Here is a 24,829-nt window from a genome sequence, read left to right as displayed (position 1 = left end):
AATATCTCCTAATATAAAAACTTACGAGATAAACCAATTTCATGGAATCAATTTCCCAGTAGCAATAAAGACTTCAGAAATTGGCTAAAATTGGACAATTTGAGAATTTAATAAATAAAAATAAAATATAATTAAAACAGATACAGCATAAGAAATGATTCATGCTAATTTAAAGAGAAATACATACTTATTCAATATTTGTTTCAAATTTGATATGTTTTTTATTTTTCATCTTCCCAACCTTACCAAACTTAAAACACAATTCCCAAAAGTGCAGGGCTTTGGTCTGCTTTATGCAGAGTCCAGTATTTAGAAAACACACAATAAATATTTTTTGAATGATAGGTCTTAATTCACGAAGCATAATCTCAATGTAATACTGAAAAATAAAATACGTAACTTACTCAATATTCTTCCTTGTAAACATATTATTACTAATTAAACATTAGTCCTTTCTGGGAAAGATTTTATTTATTTATTTATTTATTTATTTATTTATTTATTTATTTATTTATTTTAAAGAGAAAGAGAGAGAGCATGCGTGCATATGTACGCATGGGAGGTAGAGGGGCAGAGAGAATCTCAGTGGACTCTCAAGCAGACTCTGCTCTGAGCATGGAGTCCATGTGGGGCTCGATCTCAGGACCCAGAGATCACAACCTGAGCCCAAATCATAAGTCCCATGCTTAACCGACGGAACCACCAAGGCACCCCCAAACATCAAACCTTTTATTAATAAGCTGTATGGTGGTATGTAAAATAAATGGACTATGCACTGTATTTGTTTATAACATTACTATACACCTGCTGTTGGGAAATGTTCTCATTATACATTACACAAGAATTTTCTAATTCTATATTATAACACCAAATCTGAAGTCTATGTTATATAACCATTTTTTGTCTGCTGTCCTAATTCTGCCAGAAATGGTCTCTATTTGAGGTATTGCTGGTCTTCCCTTGAAGCAATACATCAGCACATCATTTAGTCTATACTTGACAAAGACAAACTATTTATATTACTTTTTAAATAATTAGGCATCAGTGATTATATGTCTGTGTGGCACTACTTTTATGGTGTTATATCTAAATCTTACATTATCAAAAATAACTACTAAACTGTTCCATGAAAAGGAACTGTTTATGTGAATTACCACTACAAGTTTCTTTGAATTAGATCCTCCTCACCATTATTTATTTTTTATCTATTTGTGGTTTTATGAGTTTACATGGTGAGGTAAGATGCTTATTATAACATCCTATTCCTGTCCATTTATTTTTACATTTTTATATATGATATTTTTGCATTTTGTGTTTTTAGTATAAATATAATTAAGCCAACTTTACCCCCTCTGAGATAAAATAAATACACTTCATTTTTTAAAAGTTTTTCCATTTGTTTTCAATTTTACTTTTGGTTTCAGTTTTATTATGGTCCTAATATTAGCGTTAAGAGTACAACACACTTGCTAAACATCTAAAAAATTGATAAGATAGTACTTCAGACAGTAAATCAACATAACAAAACTAGAAATCACAAAAAATATTGGAATCAAATGAATACGTTACTTGAAAATGAAAAAAAAACGAATTAAGGACACTCCTAGATCAAAAAAATCAAAGCCTTAATAAAAGGATATTTATCAAATAACCAATCCTATCCCTATGTATTAATACTTATCAAATATAAGCAAAATATTGCTCAGAGGAAAATTTGTGATAATTGATCAGAAACTATAAACATTTAACAAAACTATTCAGGATCATAAAAGCTCGGAGTTCTAAATTCAAATGTACACTTGAAATTATAAATGAGGTAATATTTAAACATAAAAATATTGAAAACTAATGATGTACTGTATGGTGACTAACGTAACAATAAAAATAAATAAACAATTAAATTAAATAAGAGTTCTGGGTATTGTGATATTTTGGTAATATTTTTGATACTGTTCTAAATGCATTTCATTGTCATGTATCTATAAAATTTTGTAGGTGATATCAGCAAGATGTTGGGGCAGGAGATACCAGCATTTGTGGCGCCATTTAAAACTACTATCAGACAGCCATGCACAAATGAAAACAGGCCTAGGAGGGCTTAAGAATCCACTCTGAACCTTATGGCAGTTAGCAGCTGTGGATTCCCCGTAATTTTCACACTGGAGGACCACATCACGTTCACCTGTATGAACCCCATAAGCTCATTCTGGAGAGGACACCAGCACCTTTCACCACTGAGACCATCAACAGTCCTCACCATTCTGACCCCTAAAGTGGGTGACATGGAAACACCACTCCCCTCATCCAAAGAAGGAGTTGCTGTGGTAACATCCAACGACCAAGGCCACCTCCTCCCAACCCTGTGCACACATCTGACTTCAGTCTCACAGTCACTTCAAGCACTCCCACATCTTATACTGTGAAGCCCCCACCACTGTGGGCCAGCTCTCATCCCAGACCCTGGCACCATGGCTGCACCTAGACACTGATGTCACTGCCACAGTGAGACTCCCCATGCCTTTGACCCTGGGGCAACTAGGTATGCCTGCAATCTGAAGCCCAGCTGCCTGGCTGCTCCAAGAGCATGCAGACTCCAGGCATTCATTCTGTGGCCACTCCTCAGGTGCCCATGCATTAGACCCTGGGACCACTGCCACTGCAAGTGTGCCTGCAAACTGGACCCAGGTTTCAGAGAGAATGCTTCAACCATGACAGCTTCCATGGGATTAAAAAGAAGACATCAGGAGGACTACAGCAGCCTTTGCCACTGAACACCTAACCGCACCTGCCACGGCGGCAGATCCCACCAGTCTTGGCCACCAGAGGCCACTGGTTTTTCGCTGATGCTGAGCTCAGCTGCTGCACCCTCCTGGGAAGAGAAGTGCTGCACCCCACCCAGATGGCCCCTCATGCCCACGTATAGACAAACAGTCTTCAATGCTTGGGAGAGGTGACTGCTTCATTGAATATACAGATATGAAAGAAAAATTACAAGAGACATGAAATATCAAGGAAACATGACACCATGAGAGTACGACAATAATTTTCCACTAACGGACCCCAGAGAAATGGAGATCCACGAACCGCTTAACAAAGTATCAAAATAACTGTTTTAAAGAAGCTCAGCGAGCTACTGGAGAACACAAACAATTCGATAACATGAGGAAAACAATACATGAACAAAGTAAGAATTTCAACAGAAAGGTAGAAATTATAAAGAACAAAAAAAGTTCCTGAAACTAAAGAAAATAATGAATGAAAAAGTAATGCTAAAGTATCAATAACAGACTTGATCAAGCTAAAGAATGAATCTGTAAACCCAGAGAGATCGTTTGAAATTATACATTTACAGGAGCAAAAAAGAAAAAAGAATGACAAAGAGTTGGATACCATCAAGTGAGCAATATATGTATTAAGGAAGTCCCAGAAGGAGGAGAGAGAGAGAGAAAGGAGCAGAAAGTATATTTAAAGAAATAACTAAGGAAATAACTAAAAACTTCCCAAATCTGGGGAGAGGTATGGACATTAAATTACATGAAACTCATAAAATCTCCAAACAGATTCAAACCAAAGAGGACTTCACAAAGACACATTATAATGAAATTGTCAAAAATCAAAGACAAAGAGAAAATTTTGAAAGCAGCAAGAGAAAAGAAACTCATCACATACAAGGGAACCCCCAATAGGATATCAGCAGAGGGCTCAGCCTTACAAGAAAAATAAAATGACAGACTCATATCTTTCATGATGATACATGCAAAATTCCTCAACAAGACAATAGCAAACAGATTTCAGTAGCACATTAAAATGATTGTATGTCATGACCAAGTTGGATTTATCATTTATCCCTGGGATGCAAGGGTGGTTTAACATATGTGAATCAATAAATGTGATATACCACTGTAACAAAATGAAGGATAAAAATCATATGACTGCCTCAATGGGGACCGAGAAAAATATTTGTGAGTTGCGTGGGTGGCTCAGTCAGTTAAGTGTCTGCCTTTGGCTCAGGTCACGATCCAGGGTCATGGGATCAAGCCAGCATCAAGCCCCCTGCTCAGAGGAGAGCCTGATTCTCTCTCTCCCTGTGCAGCTCTCCCCTCTCCCTGCTTGTGCTTTCTCTCTCTGTCAAATAAACAAAATCCAAAAAAAAAAGAAAGAAAAAACATGTGACAAAATTTAACATCCCTTCATGATAAATACTCTCAACAAATTAGACACAGAAGATATATATATATATATATATATATATATATACACACACACACACACACACACACACACAGAGATATAGAAGGTATCTATCTATCTATAATTAACATCCTAATCAATGGTGAAAAGCATAAAGCTTTTCCTTTAAGATTAGGAACAGAACAGAGTGCCCCTCTTAGCACTTCTCTTTAATCATACTTCTGGAAGTCCCGGCCAGAGCAGTTAGGCAAGAAAAAATCATAAAAGGCATTTTAAATGAAAAGAAAAAGTGAAACTGTCTGTTTGCAGATGACTTGATCTAATACATAGAAAACCCTAAAGACTCCACCAAAATACTATTAACATTAATAAACAAATTCAGTAAAATTGCAGGATACAAAATCAACATATAAAAAAGAGTTGCATTTCTATACACTAATGGCAAACAATGTGAAAAAGAATGAAGTATTTAGGAATAAATTTAACCAAGGAGATGAAAGATCTGTACACTAAAAAATACATAAAATTTATTAAAGAAATTGAAGAAGATACAATTAAATAGAAGATATCTCGTAGATTCAAAAAGTTAATATTGTTAAAATGTCCATACCACTCAATGTGATCTACATATTTAATGCAACCCCTATTTAAATTTCAATGGCATTTTTCACAGAAATAGAAAAAAACCTGCATAAAGCCATAAAAGTCCAGGAAAAAAACATAAGACAGAACTCCTTGACACTAGTCTTGGCAATGATTTTTTGCACTTGGCACCAAAACACAGACAACAAAAGCAAAAATAAATGGGACTACATCAAACTAAAAATTTTCTTCACAGCACAAGAAATAATCAATGAAATGAAAAGGCAACCTACAGGATGGAAGAAAACATTTGCAAATCATATGTCTGATAAGGGATTAATATCCAAACTACATAAGGAACTCATATAAGTCAATTGCAAAAATCAAATAACCCAACTAAAAAATGGGTAAAGTACAAAAACAGATATTCTTCCAAAGACATACTAATGGCTAACAGGTATGTGAAGAGACGATCAACATCACTGATAATCAGCGGAATGCAAATCAAAACTACCAGAGATATCACCTCACACCTGTTAGAATGGCTATAATCAAAAAGTCAAAAAATAGTAAGTGTTGGCAAGGATGCAGAGAAGAGGGAATTCTTGTTCACTGCTGATGCAAACATAGATTGGTACAGCCATTATGGAAAACAGTATAGAGGTTCCTCAAAACATTAAAAATAGAACTACCGTATGATTCAGCAATCCCACTTCTGGATAAATATCCAAAGGAAATAAAATCACTCTCTGGAAAAGAAACCTGCACTTCTGAGTTCACTGCAGCATTATTCACAGTAGCCAAGATATGGAAAGAACCTAGGTATCCATCAACAGATGAATGAATAAAAAATTGCAGTAAATATATATTATATATATTATATATATAATATATATTCTACTCTATGTATATATTCTATTACATTATGTTCAATAGAGAGAGAGAAGAGAATATTATTCAGCCTTAAAAAAGAAGGCAATCCTGCCATTTGCAACCACGTGACGAATCTGGAAGCCATTATGCTAGGTGAAATAAGCCAGACATAGAAAGGCAAATACTGCATGACCTCACTTAGATGTAGAATCTTTAAAAAAAAAAAAAAAAAAAAATGAATTCATAGTAACAGAGTGTGGTAACAGAGTTACTAAGACTGAGGGGGTGGGGGTGAAAGGGAGATGTGAATCACTGGGCACAGACTTCAATCATGGTGATTATAATTAATAATAATATCATGCATACTTGAAATTTGCCAAGAGAGTAGATCTCAAGTATTCTCACCAAAAAAAAAAAAGAACAAAAACAAAAAAACAATGGGTAACTACATGAAGTGATAGATATGTTAATTAAGCTGTTTGTAGTAATAGTTTCACAATGGATACATATAATCAAAATGTCACATTGAACAAACTAAATATATACAATTTTTATTTATAAAAAATCAATGAAATGAGTAGGTGAAAACTTAGAAAAAGCAGAGAGTGATAAGAAATATCAATGAGTGAAATTATAAACTTGTTAGATGTCCTATTTGCAGTTTCTCTAATAGACAAAATTTTAAACTAAAAAAAAAATTTATAGATGGAAATATATAATATACACTAGTGTTCTATGTGACATGAATACTTAACTCTGTTGAGACTTGTATATATAATCTTATGATTTATTAAAGAAAATGTGATCAAAGAGATGTATTAAGAAAATGGCTCATGGGATTATGGAGTCTGGCAAGTCCAAAATCAAATGCAGTCTGTTGGCCCAGCAGGCTGTAGGCCCAGCAGAGCTGATGTTCCAGTTTCAGTCTGAAGGCAGTCCAGGAAGGGCTGATGTCGAAGTCTGCTGAAGAATCCTCTCTTCTCAGGGGAGGCCAGTACTTTTTTTCTATTCAGCCTTTAACCAACTGGATGAGAACCACCAATATTCTAAGGGCAATCTGCTTTACTCACAGTCCACCAAATTAACTGTTAATCTCATCCAAAACACCCCCAGAGAAATAATGTTTGACCAAATATCTAAGCATCCTGTGGCCCCTTGGCCTACCCAAGTTTACTCATAAAATTAACTATCCCAAGTATCATCTTACTGGTCAAGGGTAACACATCCCTCCATCACTTGAATATTAGGAGATGAGAAATAAGGCTTCCCTTGTGTGGTCACCTTGTGAAAGGTCAGAGCAGAGAGAAGAAAACCAAATCTAAAGGAGCATGCTAATATCAGGTCATAGGAGCACAGTCTGTGGTGTGGAAAATAGAGAATGCTTTTAAACGTTGTTTGAAAAATGGAATATTTGTAGAAAAGTTTGTCAAAATCCTAAACTGTATCCAAATGCAAGATGCATTTTTGTGGTGGAGAATAGATGGTCAGAGGCATACGTCAAGGATGTCACAGCAGGGCTACGCTGAAGAGTAGAAATTCAAAAAGAATTTGGTCACTGCAGAACCAAAGAGGATGACAGTTCTGAGGAAGACAAGGGCAGATCCAACACCAAGCTGTCATCACTGATGTCATAAAATACTAACCCCAAAATCCTTATCTTGCTTTTTCAGGACAGAATTGGTTATAGGGGTAAGACAAGACTCTGCTAACATGTGATGATTATGTGACTAATTGTGAAAAGTCAGAGGATGCTGAACTGGGAGCCTATCAGGTTGTAAGTGAGTATTCTCATCACACATTAATGCACAATAGTTTCTGTATTGTGGCTTGAAACAATCAAGAAGACGACTGGGTCATAAATCAATGAGATGGTGATCCATTTCGTTTTGTCTTTGACCTGTGATTACATTCAGTGATTAGACTTTGTATTTTGATCTGAGATAGGCTGCTTTCTTTTACCCATCTTCTTATGATGGATTTTTTCTTTTAGAAGTTTTGATTTCCCATAGTTACTCGGTTAGAGATTGACACAAGTGCCATTTTCTTCTTTCTGTTTTGCTTATTCTCATAGACAACACTGACACTGTGCTATTTTCTCAAAGATGTTATTTTAATGGACATTACACTGGTGAATTTGGCAACAACAAGGCAAACAGCAGAGTTGGGAGAGATGTGGCTGTTTCTACTGCATCTTTTGGCAGAGATACAGACCTTAGATTTACTATTCCCAAATGCCTCATCTGACTCATTTTTATTATTTTTACAACACAGGAAGATGCTTTTGGTATCCATAAGCCAAACTTCAACTTGCCATAACCCCTATCCCAAAAGCCTCTGTGCTTCACTTTACCCTGATCCTTGAAGCTACTGAAAACACTTTAATAAAATCATAAAAACAAAGGCCTTAAAATATAAGTGGTACACTGCAAATGCTTCCTATTCCTTGCTCCTGCTCCAATCTGTGCTTTAGGGATGCTTTCAGTGCCAAATCCGGTGCCTTTGGAGTGGGTCCCCAAAGATTTCTGAGCTTTCTATTCTAGCTCTTTGAATAAATGAGACAGTTAGAATTGGCAGGACTTAGTCTTCATCTTCGAAGCCTCAGGGAATGAGAGTACCAGTCTCTTCCTGGTGTTAGCTTTTGAAGTCCTTTCTTTGTTTTGTTTTGTTTAAATATTGAAGTCTTAGAATCAGAAGAAGTGAGTTTGATTCCTTATACTACAATTTTCTCTCTCTACAATTTTTAAAAAATAATTTGGACTCTTTAAATATATGTTTCCTCATCCATTAGGAGAAAATATTTCTTGCCTGGTTGTTGTGATGGCTAAATAGCATAATATAGGTTGGAAAATACAAAGAAGAAACCAATGTTAAGTACTCCCAACATCAATTGCATCATGATTTATATGTAATAGAAAAATCAACTTAGTATTCCTAAACAAAGAGTTGTCATTAAATAATTCATTTCTGATTAATTGATTCAATAATCACCTAGTTTCCTTTTACATGTTCGATGTCATGGGAAAAAACAAATCCAAAGGAAACAGTCATTAAAGAACTCTGGTTCATACGAGTTATTTCAAAAGATTTCATTGGGCGCATGGTATATATTTGAAAAGAATGAACCATGGTCAATCAGGAGTTACTGTACCCTCTAACAGAGAAATGTTTTTCAATAAACCAGATTTGTGTCTATAGCATATTTCCCAGCAAGGAAGGAAAAAACAAAGCTACGTGTGATTTATCTGTCTGTAATGTTTGTGCATATTGAGAAAATATCACAAATCAAAGAACACTTATTGATGAGCAATTTCTCACTTACAGGAGAAACCAGAAGTATGTGACCAAGAATTTTTTTTGTTATTTAATATTCATTTATTCATATATTTAACATCTATTTCATGCTAATTCTAAAATGGAATTGACTTGTCAGCCTTCAAAAATCTCTAATATTGTTGGAATATATGCATTGCATTTTTATATATTATTTCATTTATTATAACTTAGTCACTGTTCATTGAATTTTCAAGATAATAAAATAAAGGTTCAGTGACTCACTCCCTCAGACAGTACACAGCTGGCTAAGGAAGAAGTTGGAAAGTAAAGTCAGGTCTCTAGAATCCAAAGTATACCTTCCTTCCATCATAAGCCATCAGATATGGACTCCTTAGAGGAAAGGATCACAGTGTTGTCTTCTCAGTATTTAACTTGTGAGTTTAGTCAGCACTAATTTGGGGATGAAAACTAAGAAGCTCAATCTCTGATAAGGATGGTTTTAAAGGAAAATTTTTGTTACAAGGCACCTAAGTAATTGGTGAAACTCCAAGTAATTAACATTCTGCAGGTGGAAAATTAAAAGCATGAGCCACAGAAAATCATTTCTGAAAATACCAAAAGCTGAGGCCACTCTTGCCCTGTAATTCTCTAATGCAATATGGTTTTCACTACAGTTGCATGAAGGCAGGAAATAGTACCTCTTATTCAATTTCATCCCACCAAGATACTAACATAGTTCTTCACACACAGCAGAAGCCAGATTAATGTATTTATAAAATTAAATTCCAACATAGCCAAATCTCAGCCAAATCCAGCCCTATTCTGCACTTGAAGTTGCTTGTCTAAAACATTCAGAAAAAGGAAAAAAAAAATGCTTCAAAAAACACATTAAAATATCCTAAGCTGTTGCATTTCCCACACACTAATAATGAATTAGCAGTAAGAGAAATTAAGAAAACAGCCTCATTTACAAATGTACTGAAAAGAGTAAAATACCGAGGAATAAATTTAACAAAAGAGGTGAAAGATCTGTACTCTGAAAACTATGACACTGCTAAAAGAAATTTAAAATGATACAAATAAATGGAAAGATACTGTACTCATGAACGAAAGAATTAAAGTAGCTAAAATGTCCATACTTCCCAAGTCAATCTACAGATTCAGTGCAATCCTTATCAAAAAATCCCTATCAAAATCCCTATCAAAAATGCCCCAAAGGCATTTTTCACAGAACTGTAACAAATAATCCTAAAATTTATATGGAATCACAAAATATCCTGAATACCAAAGCAATCTTGAGAAAGAAGAATAAAGCTGAATGTACCACACTCCCTGATTTCAAACTATACTACAAAACTATGGTAATCCAAACAGTATGGTACCAGCATAAAAAATAACACCTAGATCAATGGAACAGAAAAGAGAGTCCAAAAATAAACGTATGCTTATACAGTCAACTACTCTTTTACAAGGAGACAAGAATATACAAAGAGGAAAAGACAGTCTCTTTAATAAATGATGCTAGGAAAACTGGACAGCTACATGATAAAGAATGAAATTGGGCCACTTTCTTACGCCACATACAAAAATAAACTCCAAGTGGATTAAAGACTTAAAAGTAAGACTGGAAAACAAAAAACTAGGAAAAAAATATGCAGTAAGCTCTTGGACACCAGTCTGAATACTTTTTCAATCTGTCTCCTTAGGTAAGGGCAACAAAAGCACAAGTAAACAAATGAAACTACATCAAACTAAAAAGCTTTTATACAGCAAAGGAAACCATCAACAAAACAAAAAGCAACCAACTGAATGAGAGAAAGCATTTACAAATTATATAACCAGTAAGGGGCTAATATTTAAAAGACAGAAAGAATTGACATAAAACCATATCAAAAAAACCAAACAGTTCAATTAAAAAATGGGAAGAGGACCTGAATAGACATTTCTCAGAAGAAGACACACGGATGGCCAATAACTAACAGTTGAAATACGAAAAGATGCTCAAAATCACTTATCATTAGGGACATGCAAATCAAAACCACAATGACATATCTCACACCTGTCAGAATGGCTAAAATCAACAACACAAGTAATAACAAGTGTTGGGAAGAATGTGGAGAACAGGGAACTCTCATGATCTGTTGGTGAGAAAGCAAAATGTTGCAGACACTGTGGAAAACAGTATGGAATTTCCTCAAAAAATTAAAAATAGAAATACCATATGATCCAGGAATTCCAATTCTGGGTATTCACCTGAAGAAAACAAAAGCACTAATTGAAAAACATATGCTCACCCCTACGTTCACTGCAGCATTATTTGTAATAGCCAAGACATGGAAACAAAGTGCCATTGATCGATGAATAGACAAAGAAGAGGTGGGGTGTGTGTGTATACACACACACACACATATACACATACAATGGAATATTATTCAGCCATAAAGAAGAATGAAATCTTGCCATTTGCAATGACATGGATGGAGCTAGAGCATATTATGCTAACTGAAATAATTTGTCAAAGAAAGACAAATACTGTATGATTTCATTCGCGTGTAAAATTTAAGAACAAAATAAATGAGCAAAGAGGAAAAAAAGAGAGGAGGGCAAATCAAGAAACAGACTCTTAACTATAGCAAACAAACTGATGATTACCAGAGGGTAGGTGGATAGGAGGATGGGTGAAACCCATGTTGGGGATTAGGGAGCGCACTTATTGTGATGAGTACCGGGTGACGTATAGAGGTGATGTACTGAATCACTATATTGTACACCTGAAACTAATATTACTCTGTATGTTAACTAACTGGAATTTAAATAAAAATTTAAAAAAATAAAATTTATAAACTTTGACTTATAAAATAAATAAGGCATGGGGATGCAATGTACAGTATAGAAAATAGAGTTAATAATATTGTAACAGCTTTGTATGCTGACCCAGATTTATCATGGTGATCACTTTGTAATGTATACAAATACTGACTATGTTGTACACCTGAGACTATTATAACATTGTATGTCAATTATACTTTAATAAAAACTATACATATACAAGAGATATGCAAATATCTATCATGACATAAATAACTTTAAATTTAACAATTTATCAGAAAATGAAAGCAAATGTAACAAAAAATGAAGACTTCTTTTATTCTGAAAAACAAAAAGGGGGCTGAATTTCAAGAAAGATTATCATGGAGTCAGAAAAATACAAATGGTTATTTATATTTATAAAGCTAAGTACTCTGAGTCACAGTCATTTGAATTCATAGTTCTTAAGAATATTAAAACTTTTGGTTCAAAATGAGTAATTGAGACTACAACATGTCTCAGAAAGTGCTAAGCATGCAATGTACTTCAGTCACATTTTTTCGGCTGCTTTCACTATAGGCACCGTGCTAGGTATTGAGGAAAACATCACTTCAGATTTTGCACAAGGTTGAACAAGATATCACAAAAATGTATAGGATGCATCATGTTAAACATAAAATTGTAATAACTTCAAGACATTACACAAAGAAGAGTTGATTATCGTTAGAGGCGGATTTAGGGAAGCCATCAAGAGGAGGTGACATCTGAATGGGATTCTTCAGGATGGGTATGACAGTGCCTAGTGGTAATGGAGGAGAAGGGAATTCCAAAAACAGGGAACATTACATGATAAGGAAAACAGACTGAAAAAGCAGGCACATTTAAGTAACAATATACTCCTGGGCATACAGTTTGTGTGAGAGGTAGGAAAGTTCAAAACAAAGTAATCTTTGTATGGCATGTAAAGGAGCATGGATTTTATTCTCAATGTAATAAGAGATTTGTAGGAAGGATTTCAACAGGGAAAATGGTATTATTAGAGTTGCATTTCAGAAAGAAAACTGGCAGAGACAGGCTGGTTGTTTGCCAAATATGGTGACGCTTTTAGTCTCTGCCAGTCTGGGTCCCGATGAATAGAGTTTTTTCCACTGTGTACACTGGACTTATTGTGAGCAAGAATTAAACTGTCATTGCATTAAGCCACTGGAATTTGGGGATTTATCTGTTATAGTAGCTAGTACTACTTCCCTAAGTAAGAGACATTGGCACTTTGAATTTGGGTTGCAACAAAAATCTGAACATATGACATTGCTTCACTGGTCAGTAGTTATACGAAGAAAAGAACAGCTTAAGTGAGAATTGTTTAGTTTAGAAACAAAACAGTAAAACAATGATGGAATATAGATTTTCGTAGCTTTGTAAGGTTAGGAAAAAAAAGTACTTCTAGATCCCAAACAGTAAAAGATGAAGCTGGGTCTTAGTACATTTTGACTATTATAACACGATACCATGGACTCGGTGTCTTATAAGCAATAGAAATTTATTTTATTTTTCACAGTTCTGGAGACCGGCAAGTCTAAGGCCAAGCAGATTCAGTGTGTGGTTTGAGTCCGCTTCCTGGTTCATAGTTGGTTGTCTTCTCACTGTATCTCTACAAGATAAAAGGAGTAAGAGATCTCTCTAGGGTCTCTTTTATAAAGACACTGATACCATTCAGGAGGGCTCCAACCTAATGACTTAATCACATCCTAACACATGACACTGGGGTTATGATTTCAACATATGAATCTGGTGGGGGGGATGCAAATATTCAGCCTATAGCATTCTATCCCTAGTCCCCCAAATTCCTGTTCTTCTCACAGGCAAAATATATTTGTTATCTCAACAGCCCCAGCAGTCTCAACTCATTCCAGCATCAACTCAAAACTCTAAATTCAAAGTCTCATCTAAATATCAATTAAATCAGATATGGCTGAGACTCAAGGTAACCTGAAGCCAAATGCTCTCCAGCTGTGAACCTGTGAAACCATACCAGTTACGTGTTTTGAAACTACAACAGTTAGGCATAGAATAGATATTCTCACTCCAAAAGCAGTAAGTAGTAACAGGCCCCAAGTAAGTCCAAACTACAAGGCAAACTCCATGAGATCTCAAGGCTTAAGAATAATTCTCTTTGGCTTGATGCTGTCTTTCTTCCAGGACCACTGGAATGGAGGTCCTGCCATCCAAACACACTAAAGTGAGCAGTCTCACTTTCTGGAGACACCTGGGTAGGTGTCCTGCCTTGCAGTTTTGCCCAGCAGGGATTGGGCACCAATACTCTAGTGGCCCCGCCCCCACTGCTTTGGGCAGAGGTTATCTGACTTCTTGAAAGTGAGTCCCTTCTTTTGAAACTGAAGAGGCAGCCCTGATGATCTCTGAGACAGTTCTGGGGTCATTCTTCCCCAGTACAGGAATAAAACCTGGCTTTGGTTGACATGGTTGATCAGGCCCATGATTCATGTTCATATTCTTTTCCTTACCAAATGACTGCCTAGCTAAACCCTTAGTTTTCTCTTCTGAACATGCTTTCTCATTTTTTGTAATATAGACAGAGAATTTTCCAAATCTTTTAATTAATAAATTAATTTATTGTGTTTATTAGTTGCTTAACAATTATGTTTTAAATCACCTCTGCCTTCTCATATTTTACTGCAAGCAGTCAGGAGAGAAACCAAGCTGCACCTTCCACATGTTGCTTAGAAATCCCTTCAGCTAAATATCCAATTTCATCACATGCAAACTCTATCCTCCACAAAACACCAGAACACAAGCAAAATCCAGCAAGTTCTTTGCCACTCTACCGCAAGGAAGGTCCTTCCACCAATTTTCAGTAACATATACCTCATTTCCATCTGAGACCTTATCAGAATGGCCTTTACCATCCACATTTTTACCAACCTCCTGTTCAGAATTATTTAGGTATTCTTTAAGAAGACTTAGGCTTTCTCTACAGCTCTCCTTTTCTTCTTTCTGAGCCATCACCAAAATCACCCATAACGGTCCATTTATGGCAATGCAGGCTTTTTGTAGCAAGCAGCTCAAAATTCTTCCAGTCTCTACCTATCACCCAATTCCAAAATTTTTAGGTATTTGTTACAGCAACACCCCTACTTCTTGGTATCAGTTTCTATATAGTACATTCAGTCCACTGTAACAGGCTGGGCAACTTAAAAACAACAGAAATGTTATTTCTGTCCTGGAGGCAGGGAGCCCAAGACCAATGTGGCAGCAGATTCGGTGTCTGGTGAGAGTCCACTTCCTGGTTCACAGATGGCTGTCTTCTCACCAGGTCCTCACCTGGTGAAAGGAACAAGGGAGCTTCTGGGGCCTCTTTTATCAGGGCAATAATTCCATTCATGAGGACTCTAACCTCATGACCTAATCAACTCCAAAAGGTATTATCTCCTAATACCATCATATTGGGGGTTAGCACTTCATGAATTTTTGGAGGACACAAACATTCAGTCTATATATAGTAAGCCAAGAAAGATTTATAAGAGAAAAATAAAAAAACTTGGGAGTAAATTTCAGATTAAGGATTTAGTCTTCTCAATCAAGCCTACTATCTCAGATAGCTTCAAGGTCACTACTATTAAGTTGAGACAGAGGTAAGGGACTGAGGAAGAAAAGAAATAATTTGAGAATTAAATTTAGAAAATAACTTTGGATGTGTTTTCTGGCATATGAAACTATCTGGAAGCAGATAGATCAGACCTACTAAGTATTTGAGAAAAATGTATTATCAACAAATTAAACTCACACTAAAACATTTTCTGACCATTTAATCTTAAACTTGCACTGGCAAGAAATTTCCACAGAAATGGCTGAAACACTACAGATTTCTCAGAGAACGTCTCTCAACATGTATCTTAGTCAAATAATGGACATGGAAGAACACACTGGAGTGAGATCAAACAATAGATAAAAGAGCTCTTCCCACAAACTATAATCAGTGTAATCAAAAGTCTACCCTTATATTCAGGGCAGGAGATGTAAATAGCATCCACCAAAACAATTTCAAAATTACTATGCACTATGACTTGAGGATCTCCCATTTTATTCTTCCCAAATGAAAGTTTTATTATGTTGAAGGTGTGTGTGTGTGTGTGTGTGTGTGTGTGTGTGTGTGTTGAGAGATGGGAAGAACAGAGATAACTTATTTTCATTGCCTAGAATGAGTGACTATCAAGTGTCAAAAACAGGATTAAAATCTGTCCATCATCTGAATATTGTGGACTCTGTGGTTAATGCCATGAATGAAAGGGACTTATGAGCCATCTCCCTCAGAAAAGCTGAATTATGTTTGAACAATGGAAAGTGGATGAGATGGATATTTATTTGCCTAAAGGGTGGACTACTGAAGAAATTGGCAAGTTGTTCATTATTGCACTTCGTTCTGGCTACACAGCTAGACTATATTTCCTTTCCCCTCGTAGCTACGTGTGAACAGATCTCACACCACTGGATAGTATGCAGAAGTAAAGTACTCTGCTTCTAGACTTGAAGCATAAAAACATACATCATTTTCCATTCTTCTTCCCTTTCTGCTGGCTGGACACAGATAACCCAGAACAGGATCTTGAGATCCAAAGAGATTACAGAGCCACAGGCTGAGAATGGCTAACCCCATCACCCTGGCTCCCTGAGCGAATGCATGGAGCAGTGACATCATCATCCCCACCACCACCCAGTGGAATTCACATGAGTGAGAACAAAACTTCTACTGCATAAAGCCAGTGATACTTTTTGTCATTATAGCAATTAGCACTGCACCACAGATAACCTGAAGAACTACAAGGCTGAGTCAGGGAAAACACTAGCTGTCTACTAAAATAATCCAGGTGAGGAAGAATGAGGGCTTAATATTAAATAGTAGTACTGGATGAAAACGCAGACAACATGGTGGATTTGAATGAAATATGTTTAGAAGGCAATGATTAATTATGATATGACATGAAAAAAGATAAATAAAAACTACAATTCTGAGTTGTATAAAAGCCACTAATATAAAGAAGAGACACTGAGAGGAAAATTAGTTTTGTTTTACATTTTAAGCGTCCATGGAACATTCGCTAGGCATGTATGTAAGTGAATTTTGAGTACAGAAAAATAGGTGAGAAAAGAAAAAAATAGAATCAGTATTGATAAGCATGGCATACAGGTGGGAGGAAAATAATGGCACACAATTCATCTCATAACACCAACATAATATAAATACAATAATGTAAATAGAAATAAGTATATAATTATATGTTATATATTACATATGAATACAATAAAAATAGAAATAACATAATAAAATGGAAATAACAGAAATAGAAATAACTCAAAGAAACACCAAAATGCAGCCCATATTCAAGGAGAAGGAGAAATCAATAGACACGGATCTCAAGAAAAACCAGATGTGGAAATTATCAGATAATGACTTTGAAACAGTTATGATAAATACATTTAAGATTTTTATTTTAATTTAGACATGATGAATGAGCAGAGGGAAATCTCAGCAAAGAAATGGAAACTGTTTTTTTTAAAGGACTAAACAGAAATTCTAGAAATCTAGAATTTATGTATCTAAAATAAACATCCAAGGGATGGGTTTAACTATAGACTATTGTCAGAAGAGAGAGTCAATGGCCATGAAGAGATATTCAATCCGAACAGCATACAGGGGGAAAAAAAATCAAGAAAATGAAAAGGGTGTCAGTAACTTGTGGAAAAATATCAACCAGTTTAACAAAGTTTAATTGGAGCCCAATGGAAAAGAATTAAAATTCTGGAGAATTAAAGTTACTTGAAAATATAATGTCTAAAATTTCCCCAAATTTGTTGAAATACATTATTCTACGAATATAAGAATCTCAGCACAGCCAAAACAGGATAAATATACAAAATGTCACCCTAGGAATACTGTAATCAAACTCATGAAGATACATAAAAATACCTTAAAAGCAGCTTAAAAAGATACGTTGTGCACATGTGACATTTGAGATCTCATCAGAAACAATGGTATCAAAAATACAACAGAAATAAATCTTTAAAGTGTTGAAAGGAAAATAAAGAGTACTTAGAATTCCATATCCAGCAAATAGTATCTTTCAAATGTGAGTGTGAAATATAGATGAATACACAAAAACTGAGTACCCACAATCCCACTCTTAAAGAAATGCTTAACGAAACTTGATCTTTAGATTAAGAAGCAAAGCTACAGAAGTCTGAAGAGAAATTATTTTAAAAAATAGAAATCAGCAGGAAGAAGGAAGAATACCAGAAACAGGAAAGGTTTGGATAAGTAAAAGACTACCTTTTATAATTTCTTTCAATTCTTTGGAACACAGTTACTGTTTAAAAATAATTTTAAAAATATATTGTAGATTTTCTCATGCATTGAGAAGTAAACTATTTGGAAAAAATAACACAAAGGACAGGAAGATAATAAATAGAACTACGCAGTTGTACACTTCTCACATTTTACATGAAGTAGAACGATAATGTCTCTAAATAGATTGGATAAAGATACATATTGCAATTCCTATAGAAAATGATGGGAAAACATATAGGTCGAAAGCCAACAGAGGAATTAAAATGGAATACCAAAAAACCAAAAATGATTAGCCCAAATTGGGGATGGATGGAAGGAAAAAGGGACACAAATCAGATGGGAAAACTGAAAATAAATAGCAAGATGGTAGGCTTAAAGCAGACTGTATCAATAAAATGTGATGGACTAAACGCCTCAATTATTATGCAGAGGTTGTTTCCAGATACATACCCATAAAATAAGTATATTTTTTTTTTATAAAAGACACACTTTAAACAGAGATACATCTATGTCCAACAGTAACAAATGAAAAAAGATAAACCATAGAAACAACACACACACACACACATACACACACAAATAGACATAAAGTCAATATGTCAGTTATAAAAGGGACACTGTATCAGGAAGGCACACAAATCATAAAGTTCTATGCTCAGAGATTCAACATATGAATAAAAATTGGGAGAACTAAAGGCAAAAATAGATAAGTACACAATCACCATTGGAGATTTTAATGTTCCACTCTCAGTAACTGGTAGAACAACTAGAAAACTCAACCAACCTTGCCTAGTTAATACTTACAGAACACCCAATCACTACAGAATAAATGGTTTCCCATACACATGGAACATTCACCATAACAGACAATAAATAGCACCACAAAATGAGTCACAATATATTTTGAAAATATCTGAAATCTCAGAAATTATTTTTTCTGACCATAAATTAAAAATTAATTATAGTAAGATATCTAGAAAATCATGAAACTATTAGAAACTAAGCAACACACTTCCAAATTATCTCTGAGTCAAAGGAGAGAATATAAATAAAATTAGAAAATATTTCTAACTGAATGATAGCAAAAGCATTACACATAAAATTGTGGAATGCAGCCAAAGCAGTGTTGAAAAAAGTTTTTGTAGAGAACAGTCTTTTTAGGAGAAACATATAAAATCAATAATGAAGTTTATACCTTAAGAAGAGAATTATAAGCAAAATAAACCCAAATAAGGTAGAAGGCAAAAAATAGATATGGGCAGGAATCAATGAAACCGGTATTTCACTCCACTTAGGATGCAGGCAGTCACAGGAGAACCTAGTAAGAAGAATAAACCAGATAGCCTCCAAAAAAAAAAAAAAAAAAAGTCATAGTGGTTTTGTTTGCTTGTTTTCGACCTGATAAAGTGCCAAGATAGAGGGGCACCTGGGTGGCTCAGTCTGTTCAAAGTGTCTGAATTCAGCTCAGGGTCCTGGGATCCAGCCTCGAGCTGGGCTCCCGGCTCAGCGGCGAGTCTGCTTGTCCCTCTCCCCCTCCCCTTCCCCTCTACTCTCGCTCTCAAAGAAACAAAATCTAAAAAATAAAGTGCCAAGATAGCAAAGAAACCTAATGAAATAAAAGGAAAAAAATAAATGATGACTACCCTCTAGAAGAGAAAAAAACAATTGCTGCTCTGATCACTCAGACTGAGAGGAAGACCAAGAAGCGGCCATGGACATGGGTAAGAAGAAAGCCGAACTTTAAATGCCCGAAATGATGGGACACGGTGCAACGTGAAGCTGTTCTCACCTGCTGACTCTTCCAGAGGGCTTCGCCGGGTGTGTTAAATTACTTAAATACGAAAGCCATTAAATTGGCATGGTTCTAATGCCCAGGCCGCTTACGCAAGCAAACCAAAATCTAAGCCTCCGGATTTCGAAACTGAAACCTTAGGACAGCCAATCAGCAACACCCATCTAAGCGTGTCGTTGTAGCTGTAGCCAATCAAATAACTCCTGTGCTTCCACGTCTTCTTTGTCTTTTCGTGCAGTCTGTGGGTGGAGCACTTTTAGCGCTTCCGGTTTGGCGCTGCCCTAGTCCAATCAGTGCTTGCTCAAATAAATTCTTAAAGTTTCGACTGTACTTCTTTTGACCTTTTTAACAGTCGGTAAGCTGACAGAGGTTGACGCAAGTTACAAGCTAAAACAGGAGACGTAGGAGAAACGGCAATTTTCCAGGCACTCTGGATGTTACCTAAGTAGTCCACACTCGGCATCTCCGGTGGAGAGGCTGGAGAGTGGAGAAGTCGTCACCTGAGACACGGGCTTTAGGGCCTTCCTGAATTCCAAGTATGAAGAGGGAAAGCTGAAAGGTAACCAAAGGACACTAAACGTCTGGCATTGGAGGGAAAGGCAGCAGCCAGTAGAAATACATTAGGGAACGGTGAGCTGAGAGGAAACCACTGATGGGCAGACAGCCTGGTGAGCCCAAGGTTGAGAGCCGAGGAGAACTGAAAGAAACCTTCTAGGCACTCAGATCCCTACTAAGGGAAGATTTATCTTCATGTAACTTAAGCATGCAGCAAAGTGAATCTAACAAGCAACCGCAAAGCCCAAACCACTACTTACTACATTGCCTCAACCCACATGCAGACAGCCTGATAGCAGAAACTTACCCTTTTCTGAGCATCAGTATTCTGTTTCAAATCTGGCATTTCAATAAAAATGATCACAAATGTGAAAATTTAGAAAATATGACCCATCATTAAGGAAGATACTGTCAAAAGTTTTTTATGCTATCTATTGGATGATCATGTTTTTGTGTCTTTATTCTATTAAAATGGTGTATTGCATTAATTGATTCTCAAATGTTAAAACAATTTTGCATTCCTGAGATAAATCCCACCTGGTCATAGTGTATAATCCTTTTTATATATTTCTGGTTTTGGTTAATATTTCGGAGGATTTGTGTGTCTCTCTTCATGAGTGCTATTGGTCTGTAGACATGTGTGACAGCTTTGTTTAGCCTTATATTTAGGTATTAATATTGACCTCATAATTAGTATTTCCTCCTTTCTCTTCTTGAAGAGTGTTTGAATGACTAGTATCGTTTCCTTTTTAAATGTTTGATAGAATTTCTAGGAAAGCTTGGGCTTTTATTTTTGCGATTTTTAATTACTAATTTAATTTCTTGTTATAGATTTATTCAGATTTTCTATTTCTTCTTGATTCAGTTTGGCAGTTTGATTCTTTCTAGTCATTTGTCCATTCCAACTAAGCTATTTAATTTGTTGGCAAAAAGTTCATATTACTTCCTTCTAATTATTTTCATTTCTGTAAGGTTAATAGTGATGATCCCGCTTTCAGTCCTAATTTTCATAACGTGTATTTTCCATTTAGATATTTCCAGTGAATTTTTCATTGAAATTTTTTTTCATCTTTCAACACTGGCATTTCCATTGGCTTCTTTTTTTTTTTTTTTTTTTAAGATTTTATTTATTTATTCGACAGAGATAGAGACAGCCAGCGAGAGAGGGAACACAGGCAGGGGAAGTGGGAGAGGAAGAAGCAGGCTCATAGCAGAGGAGCCTGATGTGGGGCTCGATCCCATAACGCCAGGATCACGCCCTGAGCCGAAGGCAGATGCCCAACCGCTGTGCCACCCAGGCGCCCCTCCATTGGCTTCTTTTCTATAATTTCTACCTCTTTATTGTTATCCACTCTTTAAGGAGTCATTCTCATACTTCCCTTTAATTCCTTAAACATGGTTTTCTTTAGTTCCTTCAACATATTTGTAATGGTTTCTTTGAAGTCTTTGTGAAGTTCAACATCTGGACTTGTACAAACAATTTATAATGGTTTCTTTTCTTATGTATGTGTCACATATTCCTGTTTCTTTGTATGTCTCATAATACTTTATTGAAAACTGAACATTTTAGATAATATATTGTAGCAACTCTGGATTCTGGTGCTCTTCCCTATTGAATCTGCAGTTAGTTGCTTATTTGATTGTATTTTTATCCACTTACCTGAACTAATTGTTTCAGGTTTGCCTGTTTGGCAATGTGTAGCCAGTGATCTCTCTTTTCATTTTGTCTGTTCATGTGTTTATTTTTATTATTACACCTGAGATCCTCATGGTCACATGTGGACTATGTAACTTAATAGCCAGTGATTGACCAAAGATAGTGCTTATACACCTTGATTCAGTAAGGTGTCCACTCTTGGCAATGCATTTCTGTAAAGAATGAGCTATACATTCATAATTCAGGCAGTTGACAGTTCTCCCAGTTTTTACCTTTTATTGGGTCTTGTCATGTCTTCTGTGAACCTGCACATGGCCTTACATTCATCCAGGGTCATGGAAATTACTAGGGCCTCTCCAGTCTCTCCAAAGTTTATGTGCTACCTTGTGCATATATATGTGCATAGCCTTTGAGACCACCTAGAATATATGGTAGTTTATAAAAACATTGTGATTGTCTTACTCTTCAGATCTTCTAGATAAACAGATAAACATTATCTGCTCATCTGTTGCTTGCCATAACCAGTATCACAACTTCAGGTAGCTATAAGGTGGACTGCTATCAAGATCAGTATTGTTTTCAGCAATGGTCACAGAGCTTTTGCATGCTCTGAATCATCTCTGGTGGAACAGGATTAGAGTGTCTGGGAGTAGAGAGGTGGGATATAAAACCCCATAGTCTTCTACTGTTCTTACATAAGATTCAGTAATTTTTCTTAAAAAAAACTTTTCACAACCTGTTGTTTTTGTTTTTGTTTTTGTTTTCGTTTTTTAGAGAACTGCAATGGTTGTTTTTGAGAAATTTGTCCAGTTTATTGTTGTTGTTGGAAAGATGTTGCAAATCTCCTTATTCCACCATTCTGTAAGTGCCATTTCTCATTGACACGGGATACCACAGGATGCCATCTTAGACAAAGAGACCTGTTTTATGGTGAAGCTAGAATGGCAGTACACTCAAAACCATGGGATCCACTGGTCTCACTACCTACGACGTCATCCCAAAGACACTTGCCAAAGGAGTAGTAGACTAACCTCATAAAAAATGGAGAAACCATATCCTTGCAAAGAAGGGGTGCTCATCTTTATTATGGGATATGCTCCTTTAAATTAGGCATTATGTGGCACTTTATCTCCAGTAAACAGAATATGTGGGACTGGAAAATGAGAGGTAAAGCAGCAGTGGCCCCATGACAGGGCTGCTATAAAAAAAAAAAAAAACACTATAGGTGACTTAAATACAGAAATTTGTTTCTTACAGTTCTGAAGACTAGATGTCGAGATCAAGGTATTGGCAGCTTTAGTTTCTTCTGAGGTCTCTCTTCTAGATTTGCAAATGACCACCTTCTTGCTGTGTCCTCACATAGTTTTTCTCTAGCCACACACATTTGTGGGATCTCTGTTTATGTCCAAATTTCCTCTCCTCATAAAAATAGTAGTCATATTGGGTTAGGGCCCATCCTAGCAGCCTCATTTTAACTTAACTGCTTCTTTAAAGGCCTTATGCCCAATAATGCCACATTCTGAGGTACTGGAGGTTAGGACTTCAACATACGGATTTTGTGGGGTACAATTCAGTCCCTAATACAGCCGCACTTACCAATCCCTCTAGGTACCCACTTGAGGAATTCATGGATCTCTTCGCTAAAATCCCAGGATCTGTTAGTTCAGAGGTGCTCATTTTCAAAGGGATGATCCTTCTAACAGGAAACACAGTAAGACTAAATCTAGGACTGCTGGAGGGTCACTTTGGACTCTTTCCACATGTATACAATCTCACAGGGATAACTGACTCTAATTATAATCAAAAGGTAGGGCTGCTGCTTTGTAATTAGGGAAGGAAGAGATATATGTGATATTCAAACAATCCACTGAGGTAACTGGTGGTACTTGCATGCCGAGTTTTAACTGTAAATGAGTTTTAACTGTAAACTGTAACTTATCCACATCTGATAAGTGCATGGTAACATGAGGCCCAGACACCAACATTCTCCAACTTCTGGGTCGGGGTCATTCTACATTGCAAGCCCCCAGTCTAGCAGAAGTGCTATGCAAGAGTGAGGGGAAGTTAGAATGGTAGTTACAGCCTTGGTGCTAACTGCAGCATCCATGCTAGTGGGCTACAAGTTCTCCAAGGAACTCTCCTGTTGTAAATTTTCTCAGGAATTTTGACCATAGAATTCTGGAAAAGCTATACGCGGATGATGCCCCCATCTACTCCAGATTCCCTGTCCTGGTTCTGTGTCACAGGCCATTTCTGAGCTGCTGTGAATGTTGGCTGCTACTAGTAGTAGGTGCCACTCTTTCTATGGAAATCCTTATTGGCTGATTGGAACTACTTTACACTGGAAGTATACACACCTGCTCAAACCCCAAGGGATGCTCACAGCCCATGATACCCTGATACAGGGTTTACAGGCTGATCTTCTTGCCTCAAATGTGAACAATGTAACACAGCAGTTTATGTAAGTCAGGTAAAGCCTAGGCTTGACCTGAACTCAAATTCTTGCTTGTCACTTTTCCCTTTATTATCCTATTCTACTCCCTTAAGTTTTTCTTCAAAAGTCCTTCATTAATAACTAATGTGCACCCAGACCTCTGTGTCACGCCTTGCGCTTCAGAAACCTGATCTAAGACATTTACATCTGGGAGGGAGGCAATAGATAAGGAAACATAAAGGGCTGTGTTTTTAATGATGGGAAAACATCAGGTAGTGTATGGGCTCAGGTGAGAGAAATGTG

The 24,829-nt window shown here is 36.2% G+C and overlaps 1 long non-coding RNA gene across 1 annotated transcript in view; it reads right to left on the bottom strand.

The window, feature by feature from the left end:
- Positions 1-19,978, bottom strand: part of LOC125281815 (uncharacterized) — a 444,231-nt gene extending 424,253 nt beyond the window's left edge. The window contains exon 1 of the long non-coding RNA XR_008957904.1: positions 19,878-19,978. This is a non-coding gene — a long non-coding RNA (uncharacterized LOC125281815). The remainder of the gene's footprint in view (positions 1-19,877) is intronic.
- Positions 19,979-24,829: the final 4,851 nt, after the last annotated feature.

The sequence above is a fragment of the Ursus arctos genome, unplaced genomic scaffold (assembly GCF_023065955.2).
Source record: "Ursus arctos isolate Adak ecotype North America unplaced genomic scaffold, UrsArc2.0 scaffold_10, whole genome shotgun sequence".
NCBI lineage: Eukaryota > Metazoa > Chordata > Mammalia > Carnivora > Ursidae > Ursus > Ursus arctos.
The sequence above is the reverse complement of the archived record's forward strand: the minus strand, read 5'-3'. Positions and strand labels throughout refer to the sequence as shown.